Source organism: Festucalex cinctus, chromosome 1 (genome assembly GCF_051991245.1).
Source record: "Festucalex cinctus isolate MCC-2025b chromosome 1, RoL_Fcin_1.0, whole genome shotgun sequence".
Lineage (NCBI taxonomy): Eukaryota > Metazoa > Chordata > Actinopteri > Syngnathiformes > Syngnathidae > Festucalex > Festucalex cinctus.
The window spans coordinates 16,865,985-16,885,300 of record NC_135411.1 but is presented as its reverse complement, the minus strand read 5'-3'; the positions used below and the strand labels follow the sequence as shown (position 1 = coordinate 16,885,300).

The window sequence follows — 19,316 nt, the reverse complement described above, 5'->3', positions numbered from 1 at the left end:
TGACCACTGTGTTGCTGTAGTACATGATCGTGTTCCATTGCACGTTTTCAAATATCGGTGCTTCCAAAATTGTAATGATGTTATGCTATCGTGTCAACAACACAGTCAAGGCTTAGGCACAAAAACACTTGGTGAGGTGCGGTTTGGGTCCAAATTTGCACTCTCTTTGGGGGCGTAAAGGACGAATTTGGTTTTTACAAACGTCATTTTTTTCCTTAGAGTTTAGATCTAGAAGTGTTGTATGTGCCGGTCTCCTGTTGCAACGCACGTCAAAATCACTCAGTGAGCACTCTCATCCACATCCAACCTTCTCGACCCGTGTTAATACTGACGACGTCTGATTTCCTTCCATTGACACTTTGTTGGGTGGATGGTGTGCATTTTCACCGCTCCAAACCACCAACACATTGTATGTCAGCAGAAAAGTGTATGTTTGCTTCCTCCCTGGCCCGTTCTGAAAACAAATCCAAAAAAGAAAGAACCCACTGTTGGCCGCGCGTACGTCATACCGGCGTCACTTGGAATCGACGCCCATTTCTGGCGAGGCTCGGAGGGAGCGAGCGCTCGGCAGTACGTGACCCCGCTCTAAATCACGCTCTGAGTGGACTTATCAGCCGGGCCTGCTATTGCCATTATTTACAGTGGCTCCACTCGGCCTGAAGGGTGTAAAGTGCTGCTAATAAACGGTTTAGGGTTTCCTCATCTGCTCGGCAGCCACTTTACAAAAAAAGATTGTCTTTACTACTGATTGTTTATGAGGGTGCTGGACCCTGAATTGGGGAGGTTGGTACCAAGCACTGCATTTAACACCTGCATCTCATGAAATGTGCATTTGCATAGATAATCATTTTAGTGGAAATTCAATAATTGTGGTCATAGTGGTGTAGAAGTCAGAGACAGACAGGGAAGGACAATTGTAAGATATCTTACTGGGGCTAATATTTCACAGGTGAAAAGATTCAGGATGAGTGGGAGATGAGTGAGAGGTCCCATGACTCGCTTTTCGAGGAAAAGGCCACAGGAGCGAGTGCGGGGAGGCTTGTTAATCATGGCCGCCTGCTTCATCGGTAGATTCTTATCCTGCCTGCACACTTGATTTCACATGCACTCCAGTGATCTGCGATCTCCTTAAGATTCCCTAAACAACAACATCCATCATCAGTTGGCTCATCATCTGTTCTGTCATTGTAAAATATATATATATATATATATATATATATATGCAATCCGATATTGAGTAGTTATGGAACATCAATTCTTTAATATCAAGGACATGATAAAAACATTTTTTGATGATGCAATAACTGGTTAAATGATTTAGTTTATTAAAATGAAAGTAACGTATTATAATCACGTAAGTATACACGAACATTGACATCAGCAATACAAATGCAATACAAATATTTTCATCATTCTAATCCAATCATTATAAATATAAAGATTCTGAATTGTCTTAAAGTACAATAAGTCAGGTCTTTTATAAATGTAAGAGAATGCTTTTAAATTCACATGAACAGTAACTTTCAAGAAAACAGTAAGATACAAAACAAATTGGCCTTTAAAATTCCATTTTCGTATGAATTTATGGTAAAAAGAGATATTAAAATATTAAATTTATGGTTTTATGATTCGATAAAAAAATAAAAATGTAAAAATAAATTATCAAAAATAAAAATCTATTCAATATTGTTTATTCAATTATTATTTTTTTAACCAGCCCTAATACATATACCAAATATTGTGGCCAGTGTGTGTACATTATGAAGGATGTACGTAAAAAGTATACGTATAAAGTTTCTGCTGACATGTAGCGGGTGTGGCTTTGCATAAATGCACACAAAAGAGCAATCCAGCTACTTTAAAACTTTAAATAACTTTTCATTTCACAGCACTGCACATATACTGTCTATTATATGTTATTGTCCCTAAATGCACATAAGGTTCACTGATATTGTTTTACTTTGGTGATTTAGTGCAGTGAAACTGTCTGGGAAAGTGGGAGGTTCTGGGCCAAGTTAAATGAGTAAGATGGGATGCGCTGGCCCGGCCATCCTCCCTGCTGCCCTCAGTGGAACGATGCAGGCGCCTATCTGGCTCCCAATCAATCAGCTGCATCTCACTGCTCAGTGAACTGTAGTTCATCAGCTGCGACTGCAGTGGGGGCGACCTGAGACCCGGGGGTCGGAGGGTTTTGGGTCCCATGGAAAGTGCATAGGTGTCATTGATGGCTTTCTGGGCTGTTTTTAGCAGCACTCGTCAAGAAAAATGATGCATGGGTTGAACCGCGTTAAAGATGTTAAAACTTCTTGAGTTTTCTTCAATTGAAATGAATCGGATATCACTGTAAACTATATATATATATATATATATATATATATACATAAACTATAATAACAAGCAATACAGCCATAAAATTGGGTGAACTAGTGACTAATGTAAAAAAGAAATAGCATATACATTAATAAAAAGTGAGTTGCAGTGGTTACAATAACAAATGTTCCATTGAAATTATAATCATCATTCTGCTGTATATTTAAAAGATAGCGTAATTTTGTCTTTAGAAAAAAACAACAAAAACACATTTCTAGCTACTTATTAATTAATTGTCATACTAATTTGCTGTTCATAGCTAGCTGCCATGAATTTGTTCTTTCTGTCGAGTCTTTTGAGACTCGGCATTTCACATTAGCAATTAGCATTAGCTTCTCCATCTTCTCTCGTTATCATTTCTTGCTTGGTGGTGCATGCTTCGCGACTTCTTGTTCGCCTTTCGTGATAGCAGTATTTGTTAGTTAGAAGTATAATTTTACATCACAAAGGTGAGGATTAATTACTTACAGGAGAGGATGGGTGACTGACTGTGTGAGATGGACGCGGTGCTTTTTTTGAACCAGCTTGGAGTTGAGTGGTTAGCGTGACCCGTCCACAAGCAGCTTGGGGGAATAAGAGTGCTTAAAAAAAAAAGGGAAAAAAAAGAGTGAATATTTGACAATCACAAAATCGCTCTGAGGTCACGATGTCTATACAAAAACGATCAGTCGTTTAGTCCTAAAGCAGGGTAGCCAGGAGACTGCTTAGCGTCCGCTGTGCCTCACGGAGTGCAAACATCCCATAAACAAATGAATGTACAGAGAGCTTGATTTTCGGCGCACGTTTTCGTTAATGGGTGGGAAATATGTCAAGTGTCACAAAAACGTCCCAAGTAGGGCACTATATTACCACGACTCATTGAAACCAGCCGTTTGGAGCCGCTAGCTACAAAACAGGAGTTTGTTGGAAGGCAAAGTGGAAGCGGAAGTTTAAGGTATGTTGTTTTTGCTTGATATAGTACGTCGATCACTACTTTCATGGTGTAAATTGTCATTCATTAAATAGTTAGTGTCCGAATATACTTGTCTTGCTGTATATCAAAGTTTTCAAGCTATCTTAGCTTGCTAGCTGCTAACATACAAATTGACGCCCTGCCCTCCACGTGACGTCACACTGGAAGGGTCTATTGGCCTATTCAAAATGTAGGTCCTTGCTTCTGATTGTAATAAAAGGCCACTAGATCTGCCACTAAACTGTAGCTATCACAATATGGTCACTTGCTAGCTACTTAGGTAGTTAGCTACTTAAAAGGAACCCCGGCTGTCATGGCAAGTTTGCTCTATATTATTTATTTGGTTGTTACTAATGTAAGCGTTAAAAGGAAGGTCGCGGAACGCGAAACACGACTAACATAACTATGAGATTCATTTTTCAAAAATAATTCCCATTTTAATACATTTTGTAGAAACATTATTTGCGTGTACGCCGCCATTGTTATTTACATCGTAACGCATTCCGTGCGCAGTGACGTAGAATGCCGTTGGTTCTCTGTCGAGCAATGTGAAATGCCTATCAAGAACGGAGGCTTACCTTGCTTTCTTTACTGGCAATTCAGATTGCTCGGCAGAGAACCAGCGCCATGCTACGTCACTACGCACGGAATGCGTTGCGACGTAAATAACAATGGCGGCGTACGTCTAAATAAAGCTTCTACAAAATGTATTAAACTGGAAATGATTTTTGAAAAATGAATCTTATAGTTATGTTGGTAACGACCAAATAAATAATATAGAGCAAACTTGTCATGACAGCCGGGGTTCCTTTTAAAAGCTTCGGTAGCCAAAGCTATCTAGACCTTCAGTAGCTAGCTACCTAAATTTTAGGTAGCAACCTAAGATTTTAGCTTGCTAGCTACCTAGCTAGCTAGGTAGCTGTCTACCTAACATAACCTAACCTTTTCTAAGATATCTTACCAAACATAAATTATTATATTATCACACTTCTATCCTAATGTTGTCAAGGGACACTCTTGATGTTTTGTTCCACCACTGGAAAAATGATGTATTGTATTGTAGTACTGGTCGAGGAGTTGCTGACCTGAGAAAAAAAGCGAATGGTGGAAACTGTGTCAGAAAAGCGCAGCCTCCTCGTCTTTCTTCCCTCCGCATGTCTCCAACCCTTATGGCTCTCTTACCACATTTGTTACCGGCTTGATGGGCCGCCACGGAGTACAACATATTATTCTTCAGCCCTCCCAAAATAACCGCCTCCAGCCTACTGTTTTAAGTCTCTCAGCAGAGGGAGCGCTGGAGGCGGGCGGGAGGTGGCGATGGAGGAGGGTGGGAGACTGCAAGATGTCTCCACGGCTCTCAGAGGAGGAGATCAAAGTGGATCGTCCCTTCAAGCCCGTGGCACCATGAGGGTCCGAGCGAGGACCCTCGCTGCTCAAGATGTTGTAACATGGATGATTGGTGGCGGTGTGACACTTTGAACATTCGCCGTACAAAGGGAGAACCCAGCTGAGCGAGAAGCTTTAAACTTTTTTAAGAGGGTGGGGGGTCAATATGCATGATGTGGCTGGGGTGGGGGGTCCTTCACCACTCCCGGGCCCGAGACGTGAAGAGATATCACATTGTTGGCCCGTCCCCGTTTTTACGCACGTCGCGGGACTAAAGGACGACAAATAGTGTGGGAGGCTGCGCGCATGCTTGTCATATTTTCCCGGTGTGGAACAGCCAAGTCTGGGACATGTTTTTCAACGGCCCAATGACACATTTGGATTGCCCACAAATGTTATTTGATCCAATTTTGCACTCTGAACACATTTGTTGAAATGTCGACAAAGCCAGGCTGTTGATATAATCATTTCCTTATAACCAGGTTTTGTTAAAAGACATGTCAGATGTGTGTTTTATTGTACTTGTAGATGATGATGATTATTATTATTATTGGAATAACCTGGTCAAGTACTTGTGCCAGTAGTGACCTCAGTCGATATATATTTGTAGAGTTATAAATCAGAAATTTGTGATTGCTAAAAAAATAAAAAAATAAAAAAAACGTTATGTGAAAAGATTGAACTATATTTAACTAAATTAGATGTACCTATTCAATATTAATTCATGTTTGTGGATGATGTTACATTTTGTATTTAACGGAATTAGGATGTAAGACACTTGTCATAGCAACACATATATATATATATATATATATATATATATATATATATATATATATATATATATATATAATATTGAATTTATCTATCATGTGCTGATTTTTTTTATATATTAATTCTCATTTATTTTAAAATTATATTTATTCTTCTATTTATAGTAGTAATGTTAGACCACTCTGAAATTTGCTTAATATTTGTTTTCTGTTTCCAGCATTAATATCAAATTGTGATTTTACTGGGCTGGAACAAATAAGCAACATAATGTATGTAATTCGAATCAATCAATCAATAAGTCATCAGTATTATTTATTGTAATTTGTGGAAATCATTATGAATATTTAGAATATTGTACATTATATGAAAACTGATATTGGCCAGTTTTCCCACTGTGACTTCTTTTCATAGTTTCACACAAAACAGCTAAGTCTAAAAACAGCTAATAAAGACCAGATAATTATGCTAGCATTGTTTTTTTTTTTTTTTTTTTTTTAACTCTTTCACAAAATCAGTTGCGTGTCTTAACACGCACTGAGCGACAACCCGACCAATCAGTAGTCCTGCTGCAATAATTGACAGGTTCTCAAGATGGCTCATTCGCATGAACAATACCTGAAGAGATGACCAATAACAGAGCAGGAAGACACCAGAAGCCCAAGTGAACGACTACATGCCGCCTGACCATTTTTGCCCTGCGACTGACTGGCGACCAGTCTCGCCAGGGTGGACGGATGGATGGACTGAGTGCAAAACGCTTGACTGCTTGAAGCAGCAGTGTTGAACTCTCCTATGCGTGAGTGATAAAGCACTGCAGTGAGCTTTCATTGCCAGAGTGACTTTGTTCTGGGAGAGTGAACATGACCTCCTGACAGACTCAATAATTTCACTACCACACACGCATCCACGGAACTACTTTTATAGTGTATAGCAGGGGTGTCCAAACTACGGCCCGGGGGCCCGCGACATATGCTAAAAATGGCATTTGACTCAGTTCAAATAAAATAAAAACAAAAATATTTGTAAATGGTCACTATAAGAAGGGTGTCGAAAAACACAGGTGCTATTAAAGTTTATTTTAGTTAACTAAAACTAACGAAAAAACAAAAATTCAAAACTACAATTTCGTTAACGAAATAAAATAAAAACGAAGATGCTTTTTAAAAAAAGAAAACTAACTGAAACTACATTTTATGTTTACAAAACTAAAATAAAACTAACTATAATTAGAGCAAACATGTCCTTTGTTTTAATTTTTGATAATTAATGCATGATGAGCCTTTGGGGATGATTTTTAGCAATTATTATTATTTTTTTAATATAAAGCGGATTAATGACGTTGCACCCATGGTGTTTTTTAAATATTGCACACATGTAATACACATTAAAAAAATACATAAAATAAAACTAATACTGAAAATAACTAAACTAAAACTAAGCATTTATTAAAGACCTAAAACTAATAATAATAATAAAAAAAACTAACAGAACCACCATGAAAACTAATTAAAACTAACTAAATTACTAAATATAAACTAAAATGGAAAATTCCAAAACTATAATAACCCTGCTGCCATATTACAAATAAATTGGTTTATATACTGTAGCAGTTTTCTAAATATGCAAAATCACAAATAAATTATTTATACAATTTTTAGTACTAAACACAATTTCTCTTCACAACATTATGCGGCCCTTGCGTCCTTCGGATTTTCTGTATGTGGCCCTCAAATGAAAAAGTTTGGACACCCCTGGTGTATAGTATAAGGAACGACAAGGCAGAACAAGTCATATCAGATCTCTGTGATAGAACAACATATTTGAATGGAGTTTGCACAATTGCTGTGTTTGTGTCATAAATTAACAGAGCGGTGCATGTTGTTTTTGCTATATAAGGCTGTACGTGTGTGAACCGCTTCTCCTTGAGTCACAACCTGGGAATTCTGAGATCGTGTCAGGACTCTGCACAAAGTCAGAAAGGCAGACATCAGTTCTGCAGATACGGCGACACAATTGATTGCCTGCTCCGACACGGAGGCAATCTGGTGAAGTTTATGTTCATGTTTCCAGAGGTGGGTAGTAACGAGTTACATTTACTGCACTACATTAACTTGAGTAACATTTTTTTGGGGGAAAAAAGGTACTTCTAAGAGTAGTTTTACCACACAATACTTTTTAATTTTACTTAAGTAAATGCGTGAAGAAGAAACACTTCTCTGATTCCGCTATATTGGGCTACACTAGAGTTGTTAACCCCATTTCATACATTAGATTTACCATATTTTTTTTTAGGCCATAAGGCGCACTTAAAAGTCTTACATATTCTCAAAAATCAACTGCATGCCTAATAATGAGAGGCATCTTTTGTGTGCAACGAGTTCCTTATATCTGTAAATGTTGTTGTGCGGCTTCACTAAGCGCTCTGTTTGACTGACTGTGTGGGAGCATTTCCTCGGATACATTGCTTATATACAGGAAATGCGGCCCTGGTTGAGGACTGGCAGGCATGATGAGAACCTGAAAGAGACAACTGAAAGATGACGTCCTGATGTTTTTTCTTGACTACACTTTTTAAATACAGGATTTAAACAAACAAACTACTTCTCAATTTACAGATCAGGGCTTGTCTTCATTTCTGGTGGTGATTTTGTTCTAAACCCCCAGGCTGTATTTTGCCATTTTGTGTTTGTTTTGTAAACAGCGGGACGTTTCTGTGGAAAGACAGTGTTTACAACCCTCCAGCCAATCGCAGAGCGGGGGGTGGCATGTCGCAAACGGGGCCGGGCGAATTTGTCGGCTGTGTGACGTCACTCCCGCGGCAATTTGACAGCGCGCACGGATTTTTATATTTTTTTTTTCACTCACTCATTCACACATGTAAGCTTCTTTGAGTGGCTAAATACAGGCTGGGCGGGGGGGCGTGGCTTTGCAGGTTTAGGACAAAATCACCACCAGAAAAGAAGACAAGCCCTGATCTGTAAATTGAGAAGTTGTTTGTTTAAATCCTGTATTTAAAAAGTGCCTTTTCCAGAGTGAAACCGGCAGACTCGGCCTTTAACTATTGAAGTTTCCTTTGTCCTCCCTCTGTCCATAAGTGTGCATTGATTGTTCATCAATATTTGACAACCAGTCCAGGATGTAATCTGCCTCTCTACCAATGTCATCTAGCCTTCTAATGGAGACAAGCGCAGCAGAAAATGGATGGATGAAGCAATTGCTGCTTTCAAATGTTTATACGATGTTCCGTTGTTAGCAGGAGCTAGCAGGACCACGTGCGTGTGACCTCATCAAGATCAATGTGGCACGTTCACAGCAAGAGGCGGACATGTAACAATGCAACAACATGATTGTTTGACGCTTCCTCCAACATAAAAGCTGACGTCTATTCTTGGTCATAAAAGGCTCATTTCTTGTCTTATTTTAACTCTTGTTTATTTCTCTGCGGAATATTTGTAATATTTATAGACTAAATGAAAGGTGTCCAAGGATGGCAGGAAAAAAAAGAGGGGAATTCACGCCACCGGTTGCGGCAGGATGCCTTCTTAGTTTAAAACATACACACACACACACACGCACGTGCAGTGTCACATGTTGTGTCTGTTTGCAAATTATAACACAACATCCGCTAGCGCCAAACCTCCTCGAGTTGTGATGTGAGCCAACTACTTGAAGCAGTATGTTAGAATAAAACATGTTCATTAGAGCTGTCAAGCGATTATTTATTTATTTTAATTCAGATTAATTGCATCTTAAAATTTTGATTAATCACGATTAATCACTTGACCAAAAATGATTTTTATCAACATTTTTTGCCCACCAAATTTGAAGAGCACCTGTTATATGGTAATACTTTTTATAATTTAATGTTATGAGCACGTTGTCCACATTTTTTCATCCACTGAACACTCATTCTCCTCCTTTTCTAATAAGTTAATTACTTGCATAATTTAAATGAAAAAAATTACCCCAGTATTTTTGACATTTTGTCATACACAAACATTAATATACAATTCTTTACTTTAATGTATGTAGTTAATATAGCTTATTGCTCAAACATAACCTGTGCTACCTTTGAAGGCCCGGTCTGCCGTTTTCACTCAGGAAAATGCACTTTTTAAATACAGAATGTACACACTTTAACTTTTTCTCAGTCTACACGTCGGGGCTTCTCTTAATTTCTGGAGATTTTGTCCTACTATACTCCACCCAGGAAGGCCAAGGCCTTGACTCGATCTTGCGTACTGGGAGGCGGACGTGCTAACCACTCATCCACAAATATCTGCATTATTGTTAAATTTATTGCTGCAAAATTTTGGCGTAAACGTGTCTGCTGTGTTGCGACTGGAATTCCCCCGGTACAGGCTTTCCAAGTAAGTAATTTTGACACCCCTAGTTTATACAGTATCTCACAGAAGTGATTACACCCTTTACATTACTGCAGATATTTACTTCATTGATGCAGAGGTTGAAGGGGTCAGAGGTCAGCATATCAGTGCTCGGACCATATGCTGTACACTCCATTAAATTGGTATGCATGGCTGTCTGTTATCCCAGAAGGAAGCTTCAGTGTGCTTTAGTTATTTATTCATTTGTTTGTTTAATTATTATTTATTTGTCTGGGTCTTACTGATGCACTCAAAGTGACATGGTTGCCACATAATTTCACATCAGCACCTTTCACACGATGTGTGCAAAGCTGACATTTTCCCAGTTTTTATCGATGTTGCTGTTCTGTGTAAATGACACTAACATAGAATTGTTGGGGGATTTGGGAGGGGCACCAAGCAATATTCTGGACTCTGAGGTATCATCAAAGCGGTTAACACAGACAGAATGCCACCTGTGTAGGAGTATTCTGAAATTTTAACCTCCCAACCAAGTAGAAGCAGTATCCTGATTCATGTTCTGTGTTGAATGCGTATCAATGCCCAATCTTCTAGAATTTAGCAATACGGGAAAGAGGTGACTGCGATTGACTGGCAACCAGTCCAGGGTGTACCCCGACTACTGCCCAGAGCCAGCTGAGATAGGCTCCAGCACCCTCCCTTGTGAGGAATAAGCCGTCAAGATGGATGGATGGATGGATGGATGGATGGATGGAAAGAGGCTATACTAATACTCAGGAAGATACTCTCTCCCTAATAATATTTTGATATATGAGAAAATATTTGTAATTCACATTCATTTTCTCTCTTTTTTTCTAATGGAAAAAAGCAGACATAGTGGAAAAAGGCATTACACTATGCAGTAAGTGAATTTAATGTAGTCAAAGTATTTTAAGGCAGATGCTCTGCCGCCGATTTGATGTGCCCCCACTCCTATTTTTATTGTCTTGTTAAACTCACTGGCCTTTAAATAGCGTAGCAGCAGCACTGCGTAAAAGCAGCTTTCAGCTGACAAGAACAGGACAGCGCAAAAGAGAGCAAGCGAGAGCAGATGCATTCATCATCGGGGATGTCGTCGATTTGTGCAGTTTAACTTGACATCTTGAGTTCGGATCAAGACACTTCTTTGAAAAGACGAACATTTGATTACTTGGCACGCTTTCACTGTCAGCATCAATCGGCCCTATTCTTTTCCAGACTTTTTATTACAAGCACATGATGAGGAGACAGAGAGGGGGCGACCACAGATAATGTGTGCAGGGGGGGGTCAAACAGTCAGCTCTATTTTGTCAATAAGAGCAAAAGTGGGCCGCAAGATGGGCCTTGTGGTTAGCATGTCTGCGTCACAGTTCTGAGGTTCTAGGTTCAAATCTTGGCTTTCTACAGTATGTGGAGTTTGCATGCGCTAACGGTATTTTTTGCTGAGTATATTTTTCTCCAGTTACATGAGCTTCCTCCCAAATTCAAAAGAACATGCTTGGTCAGAAGACTGTAAATTGTCTATTGGTGTGAATGTGAGGGTAATTGGTTGTTTGTTTTGAACAAACAATGGAAGAACTCATTCGCCGTTGGCGAATCTGCTTGTTCATTCTTCAGCAGGTGATGATTGTGGGATGGTTTGATGCTCCACTGTAAATTTCAAGCTTGCAAACAACTTTGCTGACACATAGCCACCAGTAGATGGCAGCAATGCACCATGTTAGGTTTACACACCAAAACATATTGAACACACAGAAACAAGGATGAGAAGACAAGACTTTTGGTTTTTACTCACAGCGAAGAGAGCAGAGTTGTCAGTTACAAACTGGCAAAGATGCTCTGACAATTCTCTTGCTTCCTCTCTTTTTATTTGGGATTGTTCCCTATCCGGTTACAAAAACTGGTGTTGCACTACTAAGGGGTGGGGAAAGTGCAATAGTGCATTTTCTTAGATTAACATATCTGTCTGCTTGGATGTAAGTGTGTTGCAAGTAAGCATGTTTATCCATTAGCAATGATAATTCTCGTTTTTGCTTCTTCCCCAGACGGTGTGACTCATTTTAAACACAGCCACACTGTCTGGTACAGTTCATCTGAAGAAATGGGTGCAAAGTAGTTCACTTAAATTTCATATGAGTGTGAAGCATTTTAGCAAATATATAATAACTTAGATACACTTTCAACGTAACACACCATTTTAGATAGATCAGCCCAGTTTTTTAATCCTATCATTATTCTTCAACAGAAAAAGACAGAATCTAACATTCCACCCCCCCCCCCCCAAAAGGTGAAAGGAGACCATTTTTTCATTTTGTAAGTTTGGTGTATTGAACACACGATCCCGTGGATCATGAAATAGTCAAAATGCTCTAAAATCAATACGACTAAGCTAACATTAGCATGTGTACAATTTCTCTCTCAGGTTGTTATTATTATTTTATTTCAGTGGGGAATACAGTAGTGACTTGACAGTCTATACATGTTAATTGATTAAGAGCGCTATCCAAAAAAAAAAAAAAAAATCATAAAATATCCGAGGTATTCCACAATCTCTACTTCGGTGCCCTCAGTCTCCTCTTGGATTGAAAATGCCTCTTTTATAGAAAATGGATGGAGAGCAAATGCAAACCTCCTCACCAAACTGTGGTCCCATTTTTCAATTTTTGCTAACCTTGCACCTACTAACTACCCTCCTCCCCCAACCACACACACATATGTGTACCCCACAGAAGGCCCAGCTGCTGCTAGCCCATTTGGTGGTAATCAGGTGGACCAGAAGGCCCACATCCTCTCCCTGATTAACACTTCTCAAGTTCTAACACGGACCTGGACTACTCCTTCTATCGAATACTGGACCTGCTTACCGTCCAGGAGATGAATAACTCTGTTGTCGACACGCAAAACTGGCTAATCACACAGTGTGAGAGAAAAGAATGCCCGTGCACCGCAACTCTAATTCAGCTGGTGTTTGTTTATTTGAGCGAAGCACATTTTTGTAATCAACTGAGATTCCGAGTTCAGGTTCTCCTGTACCTGCGCTGGAATCTGGACGCTTCTTATACGCTCCATTACCGCGCCTGTCAGCCACAACAAATTCATGGCCCAACATGCAGATAAATCTACGACTTCCTGCTACAGGACATTTGCTTCAGACATTCCTCTCCGGCCGCAAAAAAAGTCTGAACACACAGGATGAAAAAAAAAAAAAGAAGAAGAAAAAGCTCCTGTTGAAGGAAACATTGTTGAATGAACTCTCGCTCTCTGATCATAAGTAAATGATCCAAAAGCTTCAAGGTTTTACTTTAAATGCACCCTGTAGACTGCAGCTCTCCTCTGAGGCAGAGCAACCCTATTTGGGATTAGGATGATTATCTTGTGTAATCTGTTGATTTGGCATCGTCATATTATGTGTTGAAAATAAAAGTCATACTCGACAGATTCACAGTAAACATTTTTTTAGAGGGGTGGGGGTACTCAAATTACAGCAGAGGCAGAGCTATGTGGTGGCCACACATTTATAATACAAGCAAGAACAAAATAAAAAGCAAAATTTATAATTGTAAAGAATTAAGTTGTTTTATATTTTCATATGTGTCATTGTGCTTTTACATATTATTTGAATAACTGTGCCGTCTGTCGGCAGACAGTAGCCTACTGTAAACTAGCGACCCCACCGAAAATTCCCGCCTAAGATACTGAATTACAGTTACTCACAAAACAAAAAAACAACAATATACATTTTCTAAAGTAATGTGCCCACATTACAGTCTATAGTCTGGGTAGACTAGCCTGGAGACCTCTTATAGTGTGTTAGCATTAGCATCACTGCTAATATTGCTGTTCAGTTGTGTGATATGCTTGTACAAAGTTTTCAACACATTAATGTTTTATTTTGAGACACAGATTACATTTTGGAACCAAAATTGGAAAGCCCTGAAGGAACGAAGTGATGATTATGGAGTATAAAGTTAGCAATGAAAGCTAAGGCATATAAACACGGGGAGTAAGTCAATTTTATTTATTTTTTTGTCATTCCTTGTTTTTTGGTATTTCTATTGACATTATAATTACTTTGTTGGCTACATATCTGGAAAGCCCTCATCAACTATTTTATATTCTATAACCTATTTTATTACACATATCAAATGATATGTGTCACCTAATACAGTATTGCAATTCTTTTTCCTTGATATATTTTGGGCAGCAGTGTTTCCGCATTCTGCAGCATCCAGAGTATCATACCTCATCAGAGAGGCAGCCTAAACACCGTCTTCCCCTTTGTGGTCTTTTGTTATTAGGATGCAGCTTTCAGCCGAGGGCAGAGGACGCTTTGTCTTCAAATAATCAAAACCCACAGGGGGTTACTTCCTTGCACGGTTTAGGCTGTGAAGTTTACAACCTTTGCGTCCTCCTTTTATTCATCAGATACACTTATTTTCTTTTGATTTGTCCCGCAAGCCCAAACATGTTTCCTCTGGTGTGACATGCCTCTTTCCATTCAGTTTCAAACTGAGCCTTTGGTGGTTGTAGCACCCCGCCACCTAATCTACTTAGAAGTCTCTTTGACGGTTCTAACGTTAAAGAGAATACACCACGGTATTTTAAGCCCTTCCAAAAGTCAACTGTAGGCATATAATGATTAAATCTTACCTTTGACACCAATGGCGATGTAATTTTTTATGAAATATTAGGTGTTTTGCTGGTTAGATTTGTAACACGGAAGTAAAGCGCCCGGTTCACCTTGGTGTCAGCCAGAACCTGTGGGATTTTAAGACAGCCAATTGTCATTGCACTTTGGCAATGCAAATGGGAAGGATAATTGATTGCTATGAATTCATGTGGACAGAATGTTTACTGATAAGCTACTTTTGTCACTATCCCATGGAGGTCTCAGAGAAAGTAGGCGTGTGTTTCGTCCGCAGAGGCAGTGCGGGGGTGGGTCCGCACTTTATGATGTCATAAAGTGAGCACTCGCTCATTTTCTCAGTTTGGGAGGGACTGGTGCTTGGGGAACAGAATAACCTAGAATTTCTCCGAGAGGGTGAATGGGGGAAAACACCACTTCCGTTATGTTTTTGGTAAGGAATTAGAATTTTAACATGGCTAAAAAATCCAAAATTGATTTTGCATGCAGCGTGATGGCATCTACAACTTCATTGTGACTTCCAAATTGTCTTAGCTGATGTTTGATCCCTCTGTTTTGATATGATGCACAAAATTAGGTCATCTGATGTACATTTAACAACCACAGCATTTGGTGCACCAGCCGACTCTAATAAGAACAAATACAAGATCTGCATCTAAAATTAACGGCCACGGTAGCGCTCTTTGCCCAAAACGTGATGTGGTGTTGGATTTTGGATATTTTGTTTCTCCATTTTGAAGTTTGCTCACAGTCTGTTGCAGAATTTGTGACTGGCCGAGGGTAGGGGCTGCTGATTTCAGAGGCTCGATGGTGCACAATGGTTTGGCTTGCAGCCTGCTACAGATGTCAGTACGATCCATTTTGGCCCATCACATTCTGATTGGGTCCCTTAAATTTCTTCCATTCTGATAAATTGACATGTTTTTCATGTGGACAACTTTGGAGCATATTTGTGGCCATGGCAGACTCGAATGAAACTCCCACCTTTACAAATCCTGTCAGATCACGTGCGTCATGTCAGATCGTAGCAGAATGTAACATGTCGTATAACACCGCATACACTCTACCTTGCCTTGAGAACCGTGACAAAACATGGCAGAATGTGAACAAAATTAAGAGTGAAATACAGATGTTTCCCGTCTCACTTCGGACTAAGTCCAAGTTTTTTTTTGTTTTTTTTTACACTCTACGTACTGTCACATTTTGTTTTATTTACCCTGTTTTACTGCTGCTGACCGTTTTTCTCATCTACACCATGACTGCTGAGGTAAATTGAGATTTTAAAAATCTGGTTGGGCATCTGTAGTACTCACACCCTATCACACTTACCTACCGTCTCTCCCCAGGTTGTGTCACATCCATCTCATTTTGTCCACAGTGGCCTGAATCGGCGCTGCCGTGGCTACTGGAAACAGAGTGTACACACAGCAGCAGATGGCAACAAAATCTTGTTTTGCAATTTAGGCTTATCCATCACAGTACACCTGTTTTAGAGTGAGCTTCATTGGGTAAATTCCCTTGTAGGAGTTTTATCATTGTACAAGCCTTGGGATACACTCAAAATGGATGACAATCCTATTATGATAGACATCCATCCACATAACATGTTGACCAGTGAAAGTGGAGTCAAAGCCAGAACCGAGATGTGAAGTTTAATTCTCGGACCAGTTGTAAAAGTATTTTGTTTTGCTCGGTTCGGGGTAAAAGACACACAAAGATGTTCTTTAAGCAGCCATTTTTGTTGTTGTTGTTGTTGTTGTTGTTGTTGTTGTTGTTGTTGTTGTTGTAAGAAAGATGCTGTAGACCAGGGGTGTCCAAACTTTTTCCTCTGAGGGCCACATACAGAAAAATAGAAAGCTGCAAGGGCCACTTTGATTTTTTTTTTGTTATTTATTAACACATTCATTGCCAGACCAGCAAAAAGAATGCATCATTTGACGTCTTTTTCCGTCAATGGCATTGAATGGGTTAAACATGGTAAAAATCAATGAAGCAATTATAAATGGTTGATATAATGTACAGTTACTTATTGAAAACTGCTTACAGTCACAAGGCAAATAGTGACCCCTGTGTGCAATTATAATAGATACGCCTCTCCACTGAGCAGCAGCTGATCCCAACTTGACATTCTGAACCACAACAAGAACAATCCGTCGTCAACTGACCACACTTAAGAACCATTAATTTAATGTGATGTTTTCACAAATTGGACCTTGACACTAAGCAACAAGTGGATGAAACTATTTTTATTTCTGAAACTGAATTATTAGCTGCAAATTTGTGTCTTTGCGGAGCTAGAAATGTTTAATTCACCCTCTTTTTTTCTTTTTCTTTTTAAACAGCATTGAAAAATTACTTTTAGTATTTGCCGCGGGCCGCCAAAAAATGTATGGCGGGCCGCAAATGGCCCCCGGGCTGTAGTTTGGACACCCCTGCTGTAGACAGATCCTCAACCCTTGTCCACTCCATTTTCGGGGGCAGGGCAGACTACTTAAGCTGTATTTACTGAAATCATGAATTCACACACTGGTGACAGCATGTGGTCGAGCTTAGTTTGTCATTCAGTCAGTAGTTAGCACCTGGCACATATGAGCTCCCCAGAGAAGATTAACAAACCTATTAAAAAGCCCTGCCTCGATTTACAAATCCACGCTATATGGTTGACGTTTACTGTCTTTTCTCAGACACCTGGGCTGCCAAAGGCCTCTGAAACATCCCCAAAGGCGTCTGAGTATAACTCAAATTCAGTCAAACTGAATGTAAATGACTTCAACTCAGATGTCATCGTAACTGTCCTCAACATTTTGTCTCTTGCTATCTCTATCTTGTCTATCGCAATTGTTGGACTTGACAGCAAAATATATGAACTGTGTCACGTGAACCATGCCGCATAAATCCAGCCGTAGTGTAGCTTGTTGACCATGGGCATGTAGAAGCTTTTCACCCTGCTCACCATGTGAGGCTACCAATAAAACTTCAAAGGAATCGTCAGGAAAATGTTCTAAAAAGTAACTGAAACTTGGTGGGCAGAAATCTCCATGGGAGGCTTGAAAACAACTGAAATTGTTGCTGATAGCAAGGTGTTTCCCCGCCATTGATGTTTATGTGTAAAAGATAGTGCTTAGTTGTGGGCTGGTAGGATATTCAAATCACTGTTGTGACTCCGGTTAGAACTCCAATAAAGAGTCTTGGGTTTGTTTTGCTGATATTTAATCAGGTTAACTCCACAGTACAGTACTTGATGCTTCACTTGTGTGTGTCTACAAACAAATAATAATAATAGATCAATATCTAAGTATCACAACACAACATAGGGAGATGAGCACTATCTAACTCTAAATGCAAAATAAATCCACAATGTTCTCTCCATTAAGCTCTCCATTAAATGTGCTCATGAGGCATGCTAATGATTAGCAGAAAACGAATACTCATACAACAAATAAACAGCGTTCTTTGGTGTTATGAACTTACTTGTCAACGTAGAAGCAGGATAAACTGTCAACTGAGGCTGAACTTAACTTAAACTTGACGGTAATAATTTGCCCAAGTCTTCGCTTGTTACCGTGTCTCGTATCTCCCTCACTACTGTGTCCCCTCTTACTTCCTACGATGCCAACCGGAGCTCCGCCCCCTTAAAGGAGCCAGCATCAGGCTTTTCACAACCTTTTCTACAATGTGACTTTGCCTGATCATTTCAATGCTAATATACAGATGATACGGTTTGTGTGTTAAATGTTTTGGGTTTTTTCTAAAAGTTCCTCTGAGGTTTTACTTGCGGAATTTCATGTTGGTCAGGATCAAATGCACTCGCAGGCCTAATATGTATAAGGCCCACAGGCTGTAGAATCCCCACCCCTAATTTAAAGCGTCAACTTGCAGAGCCCGATTGTATGTCATGTACATGACTACATGTGCAGTGATTTATGGTAGGAATGTGTCGAAGGAAGCCTTTGTATACCAATAGGTTGTTGGCCAAAGTAGTATTTATATCATATACTGTATGTACATTGCTGTATTATTAGGATTGCAAGTGAAAACAAGGAGTCTTTCTTTGTGCGAAGTCAGCCAGAGACACTCAGATTTTTTATTTTTTTGATTTTTTACACTTTCTGCACAATTTCCTCTCTATTTCCTCCCCGAAGACCCTCGTCTGTAGAATGTGCAGAGTGTGCTTTCCACGGACAGCAGGCAATGGAACCTGCTCCTCCACCCTCCCTCCCTCGCTCGCTCCCTCCTGCACCACAAAACAGACAGACAGAGAGATGGAATTATTACCCAGAAAACCTCACCGCCGACTCCCCCCATTTTTTTTTTCTTTTACACTCATTTCTGTCCGTGAGTTCCCGGAATACTGAGCTACTATTACGACCAGAATACTTGGACCGCACACCGGTTAGCCACTTGTACGCTAGGAAAAACAAACGCTCCTCACGGGAAAGTGCATCTGCCTTTATTTCTGTCTTGCATCACGCCTGCATGGCGTCCAAGGTGGACTGGTTGAAATATTACATTCGTAACATTTACATTAATTTTCCGACTGTGCAAATGTCCGGTATAAGCAACTTTGGTAATTACATACAATATTTGTCCCTGTGCCAATCAGTAAAATAATATTTGACGTTCATACGAATAACATCCAGCCTTGAGCTTTTTATCAGTGGTCATCTATATTGGTCTGAAGAGAAGAAAACATCAACGAGGACACCAGGTCACCCAGTTTGTCTTTTAAAGCCACGGTCAGTGTTACCCCTCCTCGCCCCACACGTGTCGAAAACGACAGCAGTTAGCTGCCATTTGTTTGCGAGCCAAAGTCCAAGGGCCACAT

At 39.8% G+C, this 19,316-nt stretch overlaps 2 long non-coding RNA genes across 6 annotated transcripts in view; one reads left to right on the top strand and one right to left on the bottom strand.

The window, feature by feature from the left end:
* Positions 1-8,389, top strand: part of LOC144017847 (uncharacterized) — an 80,894-nt gene extending 72,505 nt beyond the window's left edge. For all 4 annotated transcript variants that reach the window (XR_013283275.1, XR_013283276.1, XR_013283279.1 and 1 more), the window contains one exon: positions 6,065-8,389. This is a non-coding gene — a long non-coding RNA (uncharacterized LOC144017847). The remainder of the gene's footprint in view (positions 1-6,064) is intronic.
* LOC144017861 (uncharacterized) lies at positions 911-18,125 on the bottom strand. Of its 2 annotated transcripts, XR_013283280.1 has the most exons (4): positions 17,963-18,125; positions 15,821-15,896; positions 2,839-2,951; positions 911-1,138 (listed from the first exon to the last, which is right to left on the bottom strand). It is a non-coding gene; the product is annotated as an uncharacterized LOC144017861 (long non-coding RNA). The 2 variants fall into 2 exon arrangements; XR_013283281.1 differs by lacking the exons at positions 15,821-15,896; positions 17,963-18,125 and adding an exon at positions 4,408-4,578.
* Positions 18,126-19,316: the final 1,191 nt, after the last annotated feature.